Here is a 20,197-nt window from a genome sequence, read left to right on the forward strand (position 1 = left end):
TAATATTTTTAAAATTTTTAAAATACTAAATTTTTAAGTAAAAGACATCATTGCAAATGGGGATGGTTAGGACGCGCATCCCACACATACGGACTTGAAGCATGCCAGATGATTAGACCGCATAAGCATACCAACATTGCATCCAAGCAAATCTCATCCTGGAGATTTCAAAATATCGAGTGGGACTGCAAATAGGACTAAAAATGAGCCAGACTGGGTCAGGCTACACCCCTCCTTGAGTCCGGTCAAAAAATTTTTTCAAACTTTGAACTAGATCTAGGGTCTAGAATCTAATCATCGAGCTACTTCGACCGTCACTAGAGTAGATGAGTGGGCCAGAGCCGATCCACCGACGGTGACCCAGCCTCGAACCCCTACCGTCGAAGGCAGTAGGTCTATTATCACTGGAGAGCTTCCCAGAGTGGTCCTGAGAATAATATTAATTTTAATAATATTATTAAAATTAATAATATTAATAATAATATTATTAATTTTAATAATATTATTAAAATTAATAATATTATTAATAATATTATTAATTTAAATTAATTACATATTATTAATTTAAAATTTTAATTAAATTAATTAAATATTATTAATTTTATTTATATATTAAATCTAATTTAATTAAATTTTATAAATATTAATTTAAAAATATTAAAAAATTTAAACAACGGTATTTGGTGATCGCTATTGTGCCATCTCCGTCATCATCGCTAATACTCACCAAACCCACGGAGATGGTGGTATGGAGGCGGCACTGCGTAACAGGAGACGGTGTTGCGTGGCAAGAGAAAAAATAGGGGGAGGAAAGAGGAAGGCAGGGGGAAGAAGGGAGGAGGTGGACTGGGGGCTTGGGAGGCGGATCGGGGGCTCGAGGAGGCGGATTGGGGGCTTGAGGTGGCGGTCAGGGGCTCGGGGAAGCCGAATTTGGTGCTGGGGGAAAGAGGGGGACCAGAGGCTGCTAGGGGGAGGCGGACCAAGGGCTTGGGGAGGTGGAAAGCAACTAGGGGCTTGCGGAGGCTGTTGGGGGCTCGAGAAAGTGGGATTCGACAGTCGGGGTTTCAAAGAAGCAGGATTCGATGGCGGGGCAAAGAGGAGGACCGAAGGTGGGGGAAAGAGAGGTGGCGGGATGAGCATAAAAGAAAAGTCAAAACTTGATGGGGGGCTTTTAGGATTAGTATTAGCGATGGTAAAATTTTCGTTGCTATAGCTGTCGCTAATAACTATAGCGGTGGTGTTGCTGTCGCTACTGTCATTGGTAAGCTTTTAACGACGGCGTACGAATCTATCGTCAAAATTTATCGGTAAAACTTCTTATTAGAGACGATAAAATTACCATCGATAATATTGTCGCTAAAACATATTATTAGCGATGGTAAAAATACCGTCGCTAATATTTTAATTTCTCGTAGTGTATAAAATATGGTATTATAATTCAGCCATGAGCTGAGATATGGTTGCCAACCAGAGACAGAAATATGATGTGTGATTGACCTGCCAAAATGATTGGAGCTTGAACGGATCTAGTCCAGTGCCAGGATAATAATGTGATCATAATATAACTGTGTTAATCATATAATAAAAAAAAATTCATTAGAATTTTGTTGAATCAAATTATTGTTTATAAATTATATTTATCTCAAGATTTTTGTACGATGATATGCATGCGACTGGATAGCTATATGATTAGACTTGATGCATATATTGGCATGGCTTATATATATATATGATTTATAGCATACATATTATTATATTGAGCATTATTTAAATTAATTATTGATATATAAATTTTATTATTTTATTATCGACTAATATTATCGCAAAGGTATTTCATATCCATACTGTCGTGAGTGTGGAGGATTTTTACTGGGTTGTAAAGCTTACACCTTCTTTTTCTTCAGACTTACAAGATGCATAACATCGGTTGGGTTGGAGTGGAGTTCGAGCGATGGAGTCTTTAGTTAGTTAGCTGATTTTTTGATATCAATATTTTATTCTTATAAACATTATTCAATAAAGATGGATTGGTTTGATTTGATAAATATGATTGAAATTTTATATATTTTTTAAAATTTTTATAGATTTATTTATTATTTAAATTTTGCATGATTTTTATGGTATTGTTTTAAGATTTATATGGCCGTATCAAGTGCTCGACCTTTGGGGCATGATGATAGAAAAAAGTTTTGGTCCAAGTTGGTGCAGTTTGGATCGTCGCATCATAGTTTGAGATGCATGAAAGCGTTTTTTATGATGTCCCATCATGTTCATCCCAAGTGAGCCACTTATTATGCATGATCCAAGGGCTTTTGCTGCATCGGACCATCAAATGGTCCGATAAGCGTAGGTGCATTAGCTGCTTGGAGTGCTACTTGGCATTTCTTAAATAGCAAGTTTTGCTTTGGAATGTTTCTTTAAAAAAAAGAAAAAAAAAAGAAAAAAGGAAGGAAAGTTTTGCTTTGGAACGACCAATCACTTACGGAAGCACCTTAAACTCACTCTTTTATTGCCATTAACAGCTTTATCACCGGCAAGCACGGTAGCTTAAAGCGCTAATTGCCACTGTTTTGCATTCTGCTATCCTGCTTTGAATTTTCCTTTAATCCTTTGTCAAAGAAAGATGCTCGTGAAAGACAAAGAACCTCCCAGCATGCAAGAGGTTGCATGTTCAAAAGCAACTTCACGCGAAGCTATACCAGCGACCTTCATTCCAGAAGGCCATATCAAGGTGTCTAGTGTCACGTTTCTTTTTCCTTTTCCTTTTTTTTTTTTTTTTGAGAGAGAAGCGAAGGGAGTGAGATACTCCCCTATGGAATTTATTAGTATTAAAGGAGATATGTACAATGATTATAGATACAAATTTGTCCAGAGCGTACACCAATGCGACCCACGCTTTAATGCAATGCTAGTTACGAAGCGGGATTTTTGCCTTTGAAAGTAGATCGAGCAGGGATACGTTGAATCGGAGAGGACCCTGACCTTGGGAACTCGTTGAGGACCTTTGAGGCAGAAGCTCTGCATGACGGAGCAAGAGCTTCGGTGTTGCGTCTTCAGAGCCGTTGGGTCCCTAGTATCTACTACTTTATAGCTCACTCTTCTCGTTTCACCCGACGACCATTTCCATTCTGCTTCTCGTCATCGGGCGCGCCAAGGCTGGTAAGGTGGCCATCAAGGGTTCGCTCAAGTCTTCAGAGAAATTATTGCATCGCCTAGGTCCAAGTGGCCCATGGCAAATCTCCGAGCATGTGCACGATGAAAAATACATAATCAAAAATTGATGAAATATAAAAGATTGGATAAAAAAATTATTGGTTAGAACAGTTCTATCATGTATATCTTATACCATCTAATAACAAATCAGTATATCATTCAAAAAAATAATTTTTTTTCATTTAAAATAGTTATAGTTTTCAACTGATCAACCATAGTTAACAGTGAATTTTATCTATTTAAAATTTTTCATCAAGTTTGGATAACGATGCATATTTTTTCAATAATAGATGATGTGCTGGTTTATTATTAGATGATGCAAGATATTTACAGTAGAACTATTTTAATCAATAATTTTTCACTATGAAATTTGACTGATCCAGTTGATCTGATCCAAGTAATAATTAGACTTTCAATAGGATTTAGAACAACTGGCGACCAGCTTCGGAACATAGAAGAAACCTTTTTCGCTGTTTCGCTCGCAGACTTTGCTTCAATCTGGAAGTGTACCCGTTTATTCTTTTCCGTGCATACGCACCAGCAATCTGTGGCAACTGGTAACCTGTTTAGCGTGCATTTCATCGTGGAGAATGAAATGCATTATTGCATTTAATTACCAGAAGGTGATGTATGCGACAGAGCGTACTAGATTATTTCACGTGCTTGACTTGCCTACTGTTGCCCATAGGGAGCTACATTCCTCGCCAAAATCCTCCAGTTCCTGCTTATATTACTATTACGTAGTAATATTACTTCGCACTTGGAGGATTCCTCTCCCTTCTTATATCGAGGGTTTAGCATTAATGAGTTCAATACACGGCACGTTTTTATAACTATTACGTAGCTCAGGTGAAATTTTTAATGTCTTGCAGCATGCGAAAAGTACAAATGTTTTAGTCCACCAAGGGTCGCAGATATGGCCTTGCAATGGAAATAAACTTCCCACTGAATAGAAGAACCAGCAAAATTCCGTCCGTGCCCCGCTTCTTGGATCAAATAACGGTACTAGATCTAAAATTCTAGGACAGGGACTTGAAAACGACCGTACGTAGCTAATGAATTCTTGATTATGTAAACCAAGTTTGGGTTTTACGGTAGGTTTTGTAACAGGCTTTTGGCTTTCCGCGTCTTATTACTGACAACGTATCAACTCGATCCCCTATGTTCTATTTTGATTTGATCTTGGCTGGCTAAATACTATATTAACGTACCATGCGCCTACATGGTAGGTGCACCACCTTAGCTTTGTATAATTACTTTATGAAACTTTTTCCCTTTAAAGAGCAAGCATACAGGTGTATGAATTATAAATAGGGCCCCGCAAGCTTAGCCAGGGTAGTTTGATACTATTGCCCCTATCATAAATAGGGCCCGGCAAGCTTTGCCGATTAAGTGTATTCAGAGCTCGTCAGAAACTTATAGCCAACCCCAAATGGAAGACCAGAAGATGCCGGACGTCACCGACAACGACAAGGAAAATCTGTTCAAGAGTGCCATGCAGGGCGGCTGGAAAGATGTGGCGGAAACCTACGCCCGGCACGAGAAGGTCCGCGAAACAAAGATAACCTGGGGTGGGGATACCTTGCTGCACTTGGCCGCATCGAGCAGCGCAGAGAACAATGTGAAGCTTCTCATGAAGTGCCTGATCGACGCAAAGGACGAAAGATATATATGTCAGATTCTGGAGATCCAGAACGAGAGGGGTGACACGGCGCTCCACATCGCCGCCGCTCTTGGGATGGAGGGCGTGTGCTTGGCCATGGCCAGCTTGAACCCCCGCATGGTGGTCGACAATCTCAACGAACGCAAAGAGACGCCCCTCTTCAAGGCCGTGCGCCACGGCCACAAGAAAGCCTTCTTCGCCCTGCAGTCTGTCGTGGAGACCCACATTGAGCACCCCACTCTTGTCAGGAGTGAAGGTGGCGACACCATCCTCCATAATGCCATTTTCGCGGAGCACTTTGGTAAGTACTATTCATTTAATGGTAGATTTAATTAGTTGCAATCATATGTATGTGTGTGTATATATATATATATATATATATATATAGGAATATCCTCCCAAGATTCCAAAGGACGACTACCGTGTTTGGGTCTTTTGATTATTGCCATGTCCGTTTTAAAGATCATATACCTTCTTATTAAGAGTGCGTGCATGTGATGAAATAACTAGCTCGGGCTTGCCCACATTATTAATTTATTATATTAAAGCATTGTTTCTAATTTCGAGCCATGCTTATATGCTGCATAGATCTGGCCTTAGAGATCATAAGGTGCTATCCAGATACGGTGAACGCCATGAATGAGAAGGGGGAGTCGCCTCTCCATGTCTTGGCCAACAAGCCATCAGCTTTCAGAAGTGGTAGCCATTTCAACCTACTTGACAGTGTAATCTACCATTGTAAGTCTCTCGCTCTCTCTATTTTCGAACCTCACCGAAATTTTTAGAATCACAGATCTAGTATTATGCTAATGGATCTATTCCTGGAACATACCGCCAAATGGAACCTTCTTCTCTTTACAGTCATTTCGATTGCGAGAAGGATTAAGAAAATATAAATGAGCATTTTTCTCCATAAGCCAAGTATGTTTGGAGATATGAAGTCGGAGGTTCTTGTACGTATATCGTCTGGTTCCATGATGGTATGACGTGGCGAGGGCTGAACAGTCCTCTCACGGCAGAACACGGCATAGGTTCGAACTTGTAGTACGAGGTCATGTCATTTCTTTCTTTAACTTGATTTTAGACAATAATGGCTTGTGTTTTCGTCTCTCAGCATGGTTACCGGCCTTGGAAGGTTAGCTTATATGTCATCTGGGGAGTAGGCGAGTTTGGTGGATTTCAAGCTATACCAAACCAAGTGCACTCGGCCATATATGAACTGGCATCAGATGGTCATCCTTCCATCATAATGTATAGGTGGACAATGTCTATCGAGCGCAAGTTCTCTATGGTACTTGTGATGCACTGTAGAGTGTGATGCATTATGTGCACTGTTCCTCGTATAATGGATAATTGCATACGACGTGCATTACATAATCTATATTCACACAAAGCCATCCATCATGCAATGGATGGTGCATGCGATGCACTGTATCATGTTATGCATCACAAAGGATTCACACTTATATTTATCCAGCTACGCGGTAGAAAAAAATCCTCTCTAGCAATATTTTAAGACCTAGATCATTCAACAAACCAAAGGATGGACTAAATCATGAGTCATTAGTTCAACCGATGAATTTACCAGCTTGAAGTCATGGCATATAAATATATTTAAATATTCATTACTTATATGTAAGTATTAGATCAATATATCCGTTAGTACTTTCTAGCAATTTTCAGCATTCTTATTGTCAAATGTTATCAAAGCTCATGAAGAATTATCATCACTAATTATTAGAGAAATTGTAAAATAATGAATTATCAAATCAACCATAAAATAATTATTGATAATTAATTATTAAAAAAATATATTTGTTGATAATAAATTGTGAGACCACGTGTATCTATGTCATTTATATAGATAATGTGTAGAATATTTATTTAAGCTACTACAAATGTTTTTGCTGTTTAAAGATTGTCTAAGGATCTTATTTGAAATCGAGTAGATGCTAACGAGAACATGTATATTTGCTTGATAATGGACTCTATCGGGTGATAATATATATATGGGTCAGGCGGATTCGAGCTCAAAATGATCTGACCAATCTACAGACTTGTTTGGTGTTGTTTGTGGTGGGGTGTTCTCACAAGAATTATGACAGGCTGGTGGTTGATGTCTTCGTAGAATATGGAGAGAGACATGGTGGTGGTGGTTGGTTGGGGGGTGGATATAGAGGCGATAGTTGTAGGAAGGGAGAGGGATATCAAAAAATTGCTAGTGCTCTGTGGTCCATTAGTAGAGGTCATATGGAATACGGAGGGTTCGGCAGTTGAAGAGGGCACAGATATAGCTATTCTGTACAGGTGAATCACATAAAAATATAAAGCTTGAAAAATTGGTGTGTGTGTGTAATGATGGGGTGGATGACTCCTTTCGTGAGGAATAAAGTAAGAATGCAAGCAATGAATAATTGGTTGGAGAAATGGAGGAAAAAGAAATTGAAGAACCGCCATAGCTAGCAGAAGACAAACTCATCGAAGTTCTTATTAGCGATACAATCCTATTAAAATTCTTACTAGATATATGTAGTTACATCTAAAAAGAACCGCCATGGGCTGCTCATAATCAAATCAATCCGGTAAAGGGTCTCCAACGGTTAATAGTTTGAATGCAAATTAACGCTTGTGGTCATCCAAAAACAAACTGATATAAATGTAGAAGACTGACAAAAAAAAAACATATTGGGCATGGATGTGCAAGGCCAATTGCGTTAAGTCGAGCCCTACAAGCACAGGTACGGATGTGACATTTAACCCAAAAATCTGTGCCCCACTAGCTAGGCTCCCCTATGTTGGTATAAATACAAGTATACATGAGTTAATAAATATAATATATGATTAAATAAAAATTAATAAAGAGTTCTTTCTGGTGTTCTAATATATGAGCTCTTCCAATTAGATCACCTATGTTGCCAAACAACAAACACCAACTAAAAATCCCTTGAAAATCATGAAAACTCCAAAAAAACAAAAAGAATTATTAAATAATTTGAATATATCCAACAATTTGATGTAGGACTTACGTCTAAAGATAGATATATTATCAAAGAAAGCCTATTGGTGGTAGATATTTTGAAGTCAAGAGAAATTATAATACAAATCCCTTGACTCTGCCCCCTTTCAAATTCCTAAGATAAAGAGATGGTCCCAACAAAAAAATCCCTCGATTCAAACCCTAATAGATTGTAGTAGTTCAAAAGGTAGAAGATCCCAATATATCCTCTAAATAGAACATATAATTAATAACTAGCTAAGGAATTTGTTCTTGTATCGTATATGAAATTTATACAAATGACAAAAAGTATTGATACATAATTTTTTATAAAAAATAAAAGAAAAATTTTGAGTAGAATTAAAAAACCTAATTTTTGATAGCAAACGGATGTTTAATTTGCAAAATGGTGAAAGTCAAAATTGTAATTGACTTCTCTATTTAAAATATCAAAACTATAGTTCTTTTGATTTTAAAAAATGTCGGGCAACTATGATGGTGAACCATAAAGTACCAATGATACACAGGCTACTAATAGAAGTATATATATATTTAGATATGCCTTTTATTATTTCTTACTTTTTTATTATTTTAAATCCTACAACCTGAGCTTGCAAAGTAGCATTTTTTGCATTGATGTTTCTAAATTTCTTCCCTTTTCTTTCATGTGTAGGTATATTTGTGGATCCACTCAAAATAAAATATCAAACGTACAAGGAGAAATTGAGCAAAAATGAAGGCACCGGTTATGAACAAATTTTGGATGATGAGAATCACAAATTACCAGATAATTATGAAGCATGCTACAACATCTTTACTTGGCTAAAACATGTCTTCAAAAATATTGGTAGGTGCAAAAAGGCTAAATAATACAAACAAATATTGGTACCATTCAAGAATTGGTACCAATGTTGCTTTATTGAAAGTATTTAACAAAAGATCTTTATTCTATATAATTTCATTTGGTTTAAACAAATTTTGATGGACTTATTTTTTCAACTATCTGGATTCATCCTTTACATGTACGCACATATCATACAATTCTTTTTTTATGTGTTATTTGGGTGTGGAACAAAAATGGGGGAACAAGGAATAGCCATCTAGTTACTTTAAGTTGATCAATGAAACTTATGCCACAGGATAAGAAATTTATGGTGCTTGATCGAAGAAATATGGTTGAGGTGACATCCCGGTCAATGGTCATGAATTTGTTTAGTTAGCTGAATAAGTTGATCTTCTAGCAAAAATTAGAAAATGGCTAAACATAGAAATTTTGTCTCATGAAAACGTTAAAAACAAGCATCAAATTTATTATTTCAAATACTATTACTTCAACATATTTCTTGTCAGAGAGTTTTATTACAAATAAAAATTTTCTATAACCAATGGACCAATTTAATGGCCAAAGATCCATACCAAGAACTATCAACTACAAAAACAGACTCATATAAGTGGCACAAAACATATAAAACACAATTTTTAATTTTTAATCTTTTTAAGTAAATCATAGATTAGGTTCGCTTTACTATATATAACACTCTGCTAGAAAATATAAACTGCTCTGAGTGTAATAGACTGCACAATCATAGTAGAGTATAGCAAGTATAACCATATATATTCTCCCCCCCCCCAACCCCAACCAATATATATATATATATATAGAGAGAGAGAGAGAGAAAGAGAGAGAGAGAGAGGGAGAGAGATTCCACTAAGACAAATGTTTTAACTTTACCGTGGAAACAAATAAATCTTTGAAATTTGTGCAACCATAACCTAGATCCATATGAGATCTTACTGCCATGTTTGAGAACAAGTAATTAGATGTAAGAATTCTTGAAGTAGAATCAAAATATCTCACTAAAAGTTCAAATTTACAGATCACAAGATTGCAAAAAATAAGAGAGATGGTGAATCTAAGTTCTTGTTGAAGAAAGGCAAAGAGATAATAATGCTAACGTGGGAGGTGTTGCTCGTGGGCACAAAAATAGTGCTAAAGAAGAGGGTGATGAGGCCAAGACTGACAAAGGGGATGCTTGGAGAAGAGCCAACAGTGTCTTCTTCGCGAAGACATCCTATTCTCTTGCTATTAGCGGCTTATGGTACATATGACAGGAAGGAGGAAGAGAGGGAGGAGCAATAAGGAGAAAGGGAAAGGTGAAGCCATTTGCTCGCCTCTTTATTCTTTCCATATTAGGCACTCATTCTATCAGGGTTAAAAAGGTAATTGGGAGAAATAAGTTAACTTTCATCCAATCCAAGTCCATGGTATAAACCTAGAGGAGTGGTGGAATAGGTTTATGACGTAGGGAGAGGAGAGATATCTCATGAGGCAGAATAAACTTGTTTCATGGCTGCCCAAATGGTATTTGGCAAAATAACTAGGGGAAATGTACAGATACCTTCACTTATTCTGCAATCGAAACTATTTTAGTCTTACTACTTCTTAAGGTTGCCCTTACTTGCATGGGGGAAGCTTTAAAGCCAGATCATAACTCTCTCATTCAACAAAAGATATTGAGATGAGCTAATACATTATCCTAATCAAAATGGAGGCTGGAGAACTATTAAAAAAAATAAAAGTAATTTAGTGTCCTAGTCGATTCATAATGGACAATTAGATACCAAAATATCAGTTAGAATAATAGAAACAAGATTTATTCATAACTGCTGGGACTTTGATCTTAAAATTCAGTGAAAGCTCCAAGATAGTAAAGGAAAGACTAAAATAAATCTTATTACCATATAACACCCTCGAATGTCTCAAGTATATTAGTTAATGCCAACCAAGATCATAGGGTTTATGCTGGGCCTGAAAGTCACGGGAACACTTGATGCTTCAATGGACAAGGTGACCGTTGTATAGAACTTGCCTATGTTAAGATGGGAGTGACAAGACCCATGGAAAAATCTCTATTGCTCAAGCCTCATTCAAAAATGATCAGGATCTAAAGAATAGAACCTTGGCATGTGTTCTTTGCCTTTCCATGCACCTCTGCATCTCCATCACTATTATCTACTTTACCTCCTCCAACATTGCCATTGTCCAATTCTTTCTATTGATCACTCAACATCTTCGTCATGCACCTTTGCCCATCACTTCCCTACCCCTCCCGTGCTTAGCAACTTTGATGTATGCTCTGCCGTCACATTCTTCACCTTGACATTGCCATCATTGTTTGCTAGTTCACCTTCTTGAGCACTATCGGATTACAAATAGAATTTATTGCCTTGGGCATAAGAAAGCTTTGGTGAGGTCAAAGGAGAGAGGAGTTGGGTTTGGGCTCCAATGAAGGGTGGTGATGGTCACGATGGTGCTCGAAATTAAAGGTGGTAACCATTAGGTCAGAATAGGTTTGGGATGGATTTACCATATATACCAAGATTGATAGAGCCTAAACCAAACATAACCTAACCTACCGGTGGATCCAAAATGCCTGATTTGAATCGGACCTACAGCCAATTGGTCAACCTACAACCAACCTACTAAACCATTTAAGGTTGAAGCCCATATAGTTTTGGACTTTATATTAGACAGATGATTTATTTTTTATATTTTTGGATGAGAATTCACAAATCCATACATGAACGGCGAACCTTGTGGGTTGGGTTAGAAATTGTCACCTCTAGTCAAAAACGGCTTAAATGAGTGTGGGTGGTAGTGGTTTGCAATAGTAGAGAAAGAGGTGGCAGAGAGACAAAGGATGGTGGACAAGCGAAGGATGGTAAGAGGTAGTCGATTGAGTTTCTCCAACAGATTCAGGTCGGCGGCCGATGGTAGTGAAGAAACAAGTAATGCATGTATGTATGGAGGGGGCGGTGGAGAAACATATAGTGCAGGTATGTATGGAGGGGGCGGTATGTATAGAGGAGACGGTGGAGAAACATATAGTGCAGGTATGTATGGAGGGGGCGGTGGCAAGAGGATGGAAGAAGATCGACCCTCATCCCACGTGAAAAGCAGGCATCAATTGTTTACTAAAATTATTCTACCCAGGCATGCTTTCACAATCTATAACATGATTCAATTGTTTTTGTTTTAAAAACCTTCCTCAAGAACGTGTCCAATCATGTGGTACATTCAATTTATTTGGTTGTTTTTTTTTTTATTTGAGGGGAAATCATTCGGTCGTTATTTTAAAATGTTGTCTTCATAGGTGTTTGATACCTCCTCCTCTTACGTTGCTGGTCATCTAAAATAGCAAGAACTTTCGAGGGGCAAAGTGCAAGTCAAATTTATCATAAATATGTAAAGTTTTCAATATTTCTGGTTCCTTATTAGCTTCTAGTGTTTTTATATTAAATGTTTCTGCATTTATTCTCTTTCCCACTATAGGTTTTTCCTTTGAACTTTCCCCTACCTATGTCTGTAAGGTTGAAACAACTAAGCAAGAAAACTGATGTCAAATTAACAAGGAGCCCTGGTCAAGTCATTGCCTCACCGGTGGAGTCAGTTTACTCGGTTTCGAGAGTATCCAGTCCTTATACATGAATGATTCATAATTAATTTTTCTATTTCATATATATACATATATTCATGTGCGTGTAGCTATGTACCAATTAAATGTCATATGTATATCATGGCCACTGCAATTTTCTTTTTTGTAACCACAAGTTTTCGATGAAACATAGAAATATCTAATTCAAAGTTTGAGCTCCCCAAAGAATTGGTTCCTGTTTGGATTGTCCATGAGGTTCCTTCAATTATTTAATCAGCCCAAAGATATTGACCTAGCATTTCTGCAAAACTGACATGGTGAGTTTTCAGTTTCAGATGCAGTTCCTAGCATTGGCATTACAGATGAAGGAGACCCAGGTAATTAAATTCTTGCAAGAGCATGATAGTATGTCGAGCATTCTTTTTTTTTTTTTTTTTTTTTTTTTTTGTGTAGCCACATGTGCATACATACGTACCTGGTTTTAGTTGTACTTTTCCCCTTTTCCTCCATAGATGAAGAAAAACTTAGGTGCGCACAATCAAGAAGCGGTGATGATTATTTTTCCGTACATTTGTGGCTTTTTCTGTCAATGATGTTGAACTTGTGGACAAACATGGCCTTTATTAAAATCAACGGGTGGTGAAGTATTTCAAACCCTAAAAAAAATGCAAAAATTGGTGGACTTGAATTGCTGGTACCAAATATTGGAAACAGATGGCTTAGTTGAACTTCATCCATATATCATCTTACTCTCGTCCCATGCTAGCAATGGCATCACAGACACACCACTCACCCATCTGCACACACGAACACGCGCGCACACAAATGGTCACCAAAGAAAGTCTTGAAACAAATATCCTCTTAATCTTTAAGAGAATATGGCATACGTAGTTTGAAATTTTTTTCCTTTCAATAAATTAAACAGGAAAACTGAGGTCTTTCCGGGAGACTTTCCGTAACACCAGGCACAACTTAGAAACTTTGAACTATGTACTTTATGCTAGCCACCGAAATATATTTGGAGTGTCATATATTTTACGTACTTATACTTTTTGAGACCGAGAACAATGGCTTACAAGAGCATTGGCCTTTAAGATTGACCAAAGACGAACAGAGCAGCCCATTGAGATCAAGATTTTCTCCCCATTTTTGAGAAACCATCTTTACTGTGATGAGGGGCGCATGGCAATCAATATCATTGTTAAAACCTCTGGTGGAAGTATACTATGACAAAAGTAGTTGAAATAATTGCCACCACGTCATGGACAGTAGAGAGGTTTATTAATTCCACTAGTGATTTGAAATGTTGTTACTAGGCTAATTGCCCTAATCGTTTTTTGATTCATTGAGCTTGGCAGAGAACGGTGAAAAAGCACAAGAAATTGACTCACAAAATCATCGAAGATATCCAAATAATTACTCCACATGCTTCGACTTCTTCAAGCTTGTAGTGAAGTTTCTGTTAGTTATCATTGGAATTGGTTCGTTTCTAACTTAACTTTATGTTTTATTCTTTTCCATTAGTCATCTCATTACAAATGTTCTTTTTTTAATATATAAGATTGGGTGGTGAAAGATTATTGTTTGAGTTATGCCTTTTCTCTTATATATAAAGGCTTTTGAGTCCGAGCATGCGGCCTGCCGTGACTTGGCCTCATCCAAGCGGCACCACTAGTCTCTATGTTATACACTTGTCTTCTAGTCTGCCAAAAATCGATATGTCAACAAGAACTCGAAGATCTCAAAGCACTATAATATGTTATGAACCCTTAAGCGTCTATGAACTTTGGATATTGCTCATGATACAGTCATTTCTGACACTAGAGTGAACTAGAATACAAATCATCACAAGATAAAGAGTAACATACTTGGTACGACCAATTTTGTGCATATGGAAAGCTCCCCTGCCATATGGCATAAGGGCATGGCACAGAACCATTCGAAGTCGCTAGAATCAATATTTTTTAAAAGCAGAAAACCTCAAGTACGAATACAAATTAGCAGCCGCACGGCCTAAAATTTTCAATAAGGGCCATCTGAAAATTTGGCCCAAACAATGTAAAACTCGGCAGACTAGCTAGCCCCGAAAAAAGGCAGTTCATTAAAAAAATCTAAATATAACATGAAATGACATCCTACTTGCTAAATCTCTCTAAACGGAAATATCAATGGGCTGATTTTAATGCAGAAAACTTGTTCTTAGTGATTTTTATGCAATTATATTTGCTACTAAAAAAACATTTGCGTGTTGTTAAACATTGCCAATTACTGCAATTGTAGGGCTATGGAAGGTACAAACAATGAAAAAGAGGAAGCAAAAGAATACCCATGCATATCAGATCATGAAAGAACTTGTTTACCGACTCAAGGCATGGCATTATGGTAAAGATGGAACGAAGCCCAGCATGCAAACCATTGCTTCAGAAGAGCCACCAGAAATTGGAGATGAACGAAAGCAACCCACTCCTCAACAAATTCAGGATGATTTTTTCAAGAAACTTGAGGCTTTTTGCAGCAAACAAGTTGCAGATGATTCAAAACAAAAACCAGTTGGAGGTATCCCAGGCTAATATTCTGAAAGTTAATCATTGCAGTTTTATTGGTCAACAGTTTAAAAGATAAGCAAACAGAGCTATGGTCTAGGGGAATCAAATCTTGATGGTGTTGTTTTTCAAATATTTGACCTAGATTATCTTATTAAGTAGTTCTCTCAAAATCATACCCCCTTTTGAGTTCACATAAATATTCAGTCAAATAGATAGCATTGATATGCTGTATTCAACTATCTTAGATGCTAACTTTTATTTTCTCTTTATAAATTCAAATTTTTGGCAGCGACACCAGTCCTAGTGGCAGCAAAGAGAGGTGTCATAGAGATGGTGGAGAAAATTCTGGAGGACATTCCAGTGGCAGCTCTTGACCTAGATCAAGATGAGAAAAACATAGTTCTATAAGCAGTGGAGAACCGACAGCCCCGAGTTTATGAACTTATGCTGAAGAGGGAATTAATGAAGAATACTGTGTTTGGTGCAGTTGACAAGGATGGCAACAGCGCCCTACATTTGGCTGCCAAGCATGGCCAAAACAGGCCTTGGCTCATCCCTGGAGCAGCTCTTCAAATGCAATGGGAGATCAAGTGGTACAAGGTCTCTCTTTCTCTCTCTCTCACACGCGCGCACACACACACGCACACGCACAGACACACACAGCCCGATGGATGGCTATAGTCCCTAAACCTCATCATTTGTAATATAATTCATAGGATACTCAAAGTTAACTATAAATATCTGTTGATGAGATGCTGCCTGTCCATTTAATGAATACTCTGTCCTATTGGGTCAACTATATATAAATATAGAGATTGATGGATGGATAGATGTTGTTGCTAGCTAGCTAATATAATGCCTGCATGCATGTGTTGCTCCGAACGTCTCAGTATGTGTTGAACTCCATGGCACCCGAGTTCTTTATGCAGCACAATTTTAAAGGCGAAACCGCTCTGGAAATCTTCACCAAATCTCATGAGTCTTTGGTCAAGGACGCCAGCAAGTGGCTCAACAACACCTCGCAGTCGTGCTCCGTGGTCGCTGCCCTCATCGCGACAGTGGCCTTCACCTCTGCAACCGCTGTGCCCGGAGGCGTCAACCAAGTTTCAGGTTTCCCCATCTTCGAGGGCAAGGTTGCGTTCCAAGTGTTTGCCCTCTCCGCGCTCATAGCTCTCTGCTTCTCGGTTACCTCCCTGGTAATGTTCCTCTCTATCCTCACCTCCCGCTTTCAGGAGCGAGACTTCGAGAAGGACCTCCCTGTGAAGCTGATCATTGGCCTCACCGCCCTCTTCATGTCCATCGGTGCAAATCTGGTCTCCTTTTGTGCCGGCAATTTCTTTGTCATCGAACAAAAGCTAAAGTATGCAGCATATCCAATATATGCAATTGTTTGCCTGCCCGTATCATTCTTTGCTGTGGCGCAGTTTCCACTCTACATCGACCTCATAAAGGCCACCTTCGCCGAGGTGCCAGAGCGCACCCTGAAGTTACATCCTTTTTGAATTATCCGGCATGTAGACGTTTCTCATGTTTGCTTCACTGAGTGTGGATTTTTTGGCTTGTGTTATGACCTTTGCTAGATCCTTCGTATGTTGTTTGCTTCTCTGCCATGGATATGGGTTCTCCCTACCTTTTTGAAGATGTTTCTGGACATCATTTTGTGTGTTTGGAGATATTAGATTTCCATTGTTTGATGTAGAGGTTTTCTACTTGATCTGACCTTGTTTGTAGTCTACTTGGTCGATTTTGCATGCATTTCAGGTAATATCGACCCCACAATTTAAGTCACTTGATTTCAAAGAGAGCAATTAATCCTTGCAGACATCCTCGAAACTAGGAGTCTACCATTCATTTTCTCTGGCATTCTTATTAGTGATCAATCTTTATTTGGACACGCCAGTAGGCATGGTCACTTTTGGAAAGTCTAGTCGGGTTCATCAGACAAGCCCGCGGCAAGACTCGAGTCTGGAGACAGGAAAAGCGAATTTGTATGGGGCTTGGGCTAGGATTTTTAGAAAGATCTATGTAGGCCCAATTCTAAGCCTAGTTCTTCCTTTTTTGATGATAAAGGAGGCAAATGCTATCAAAATTTATTGATAAGAAAGATGTACATAACAAAATAAAAAAGAAAGGAGGTATATACATGGATTAGAACATTTGGGGAGGAGTTATAAAGAGTTCTAATATAAACAAATCCTGTTTTTGAAGTTTCTACAGCAATATTTTAGAAGAGAATCAAATACAGCTGATACTTCAAATACCATTGTGTCATGCCCCAAACCTAGCACCTGAGTTGGGCACATGACACGGCCACACAAAACCTAGAGCAGCACCCTAGGATCATGTAAGGCCTAAAATTTAACACTTCAAATTTTAAATAACCAATTAAATACCAAAACAATCAACCGATGTCACAGCTTCAAATCGAAAGCAAACTTGTTCAATACAATTATTCAAATGTTCTTTGGCATCAGAGAATTTAAACTAACTAAATTACTAAGGCTTCAGTTCTTATTTGCTCTCGCCCAAACCGTCCAAACTACGCATCCTGTAAGTCTGAAAAAAAATAAGAAAGAAATATGAGCTTCTCCAGCTCAGTAAGAATCACAGCACATGTACATCAAACTAGTAAATAAAATTAATATTTCTAAAACCAATACAATTAAGAAAACACATAGGTATATAATAACTGAAATATTGTCACAAATATGCATATATATCATCATACATCATCAGGTGAAATCTTCATTCATTGTTTGAATTTCATATTATATATTTCATTCTTCACATCTTTGGAATGACAACCTTTTATTCCTTTTTGGCTTTGGACTAACCAGGATCATGCGACGATCTTTTATTCGGATCGATTTCTGTGATCTTCCTCGGATCGAACTATTTATGATCTTTCTCGGATCAAAGTGGCCATGATCTTTCTCGGATCAAATCATTCATGATCTTTCTCGGATCAGATTCTTCATGATCTTTCTCGGATCATATTCTTCCACACATAAGCCTGTGGGGGCTGTCCCAGGCATAAGCTCCTGGCAGGCTATTCCACATGACAAGGTCAGTCCAAATCATATTTCTCTTTCCTTTCATTTTCATGAAATTATAATATTTGTCTTCATTAATCAATTCAAAATAAACATATCATAACTATATAATCATGCCATCATATGCTTTGATGAAAACATATTTATGCTCCCAACCACACAAGTAAATGTCAACATTACATATGATAAATTCATTGATTTCAAATCTAACGATGCAAAACTATCAGTAAAATAATATATACATGTGATGATGATCATGTATAATGATTCTTACCTCGATAATTGAGAATTCAAATTCACAACCTTATAGTCCGAAAATCAAGCCCTACTCATTGTCTCCCTGATCGTTAGACTGTTCTCCTATCAAACAAAAATAAATTAATTTAACCAAATAATTTTTTATTTATTTATTGAGGTTATCTGACTCATACCCATGTCCCCCCTTTTATATATATATATATATATATATATATATATATATATATATATATATATATATATATATATATATATATATATGTATGTATATATATATATATAATTATATTATATATATATGTATTTTTAATTTTTTTTATTTATTTAAAGAAGAGAGAAGAGGCTTCTTCTTCTTCTCTTCTCCACGTTTGAAAACAAGGAACCCGAACCCCATTCGAACGTCCCCCTTCATCCCGACCAAGAGAGCACCTCCGACCATCTTTTCCGGCAACATCCCGACGCCGGTGATGCTACCGTGTCGGCGGCAGTGCCACCCTCCTTGTTGCCGGCGGCGGAGAAAGAAGAAAAGTCACACAAACAGGGTATCCCTGTTTGAGCCCGAACCGGCACCTCGCCGGCTTCCTAACACCCCATGGCCGGAGAGACTAAACTGAAAGGAAGGAAGAAGGAACATACCTTGTTCCGGCGGCCAAAAACAGCTCTGGCGACCTCTTTTCTTCCGATCAACCACCACGGTATCTTTGAGAAAAATCTCTCAAATCCCTTGATTTACTTCGAAATTTTTGTTGTAAATTCCTAAAGGAAGGATGGGGGATCTTATAGTGGAGGTTTCCTACCCTAGCCGGACTCTTTGAGTCCGATTTTGCCGGAATCGTGAAGGAAGAAGACTCCGGCTAGGAGTCTTCCTCCTCCTCTGATTTTTTTTTTTTTTGTGCTGTTGGGCCGTCTGGACTACAGGCCCAAGTAACTGGGCTGTTACAATCTCCCCCCTTAAAAAAAAATTTCATCCTCAAAATTTACATACCTGAGTTTCCAAAAAGTTGTAGATACTTGATCTTCATTTCTGTCTCGAGTTCCCATATAGCCTCTCTCTCGCTATGATTGCTCCATTGGATCTTCACATAAGGAATAATTCGATGTCGTAACACCTGATCTTTCTTGTCAACAATCCGTACTGGATATTCTTCATAAGTCATATCCTTCTGAAGATGCAAAGGTTCATAACTCACCACATGACTTGGATCTGGAATATATTTCCTCAACATCGATACATGAAACACATCATGAACACCAGATAAAGCCGGCGGTAATGCTAATCGATATGCAACCTCTCCAATCCTGTCTAAAATTTCAAAAGGACCAATATACTTTGGATTCAACTTACCACGCACTCCAAATCTCATGATACCTTTAGTAGGAGAAACTTTCAGAAAAACATGATCGCCAACTTGAAATTTCAGTTTTCTTCTTCTATTATCAGCATAACTCTTTTGCCTGCTCTGAGCCGTACGAAGTCGTTCCTGGATCATGTGTACTTTTTTCACTGTCTGTTGCACTATTTCTGATCCCAACAGTTTTCTTTCTCCCACCTCATCCCAACAAATGGGCGATCTACATTTTCTTCCATATAATGCCTCGAAAGGAGCCATCTGAATGCTTGCTTGATAACTATTATTATAAGCGAACTCAACCAATGATAAGTGATTATCCCAAGCTCCACCTAAGTCTATGACACAAGCCCTTAACATATCCTCTAGGATCTGTATGGTTCGTTCAGATTGTCCGTCAGTTTGAGGATGAAAAGTTGTACTGAAATTTAACTTGGTTCCAAGAGCTTTATGAAGACTCTTCCAAAACTGCGAAACAAATCTACTATCTCGATCTGACACAATAGTAACTGGTACTCCATGCAGTCGTACAATCTGCTCTATATACAAACCTACCAATCTTTCTAAGGAAAGACCAATCCGAAAGGGTAAGAAATGTGCTGATTTCGTCAATCGATCAACAATTACCCATACAGCATTATTATTTCGAAGTGTTTTAGGTAATCTAGTCACAAAATCTATAGT

The 20,197-nt window shown here is 37.9% G+C and overlaps 1 pseudogene; it reads left to right on the plus strand.

Annotated features, from left to right (window-relative positions):
- The first annotated feature begins 4,653 nt into the window (after nucleotides 1-4,653).
- On the plus strand, nucleotides 4,654-16,355 carry LOC109506011 (uncharacterized; annotated as a pseudogene).
- Nucleotides 16,356-20,197: the final 3,842 nt, after the last annotated feature.

The sequence above is a fragment of the Elaeis guineensis genome, chromosome 2 (assembly GCF_000442705.2).
Source record: "Elaeis guineensis isolate ETL-2024a chromosome 2, EG11, whole genome shotgun sequence".
NCBI classification, from domain to species: Eukaryota; Viridiplantae; Streptophyta; class Magnoliopsida; order Arecales; family Arecaceae; genus Elaeis; species Elaeis guineensis.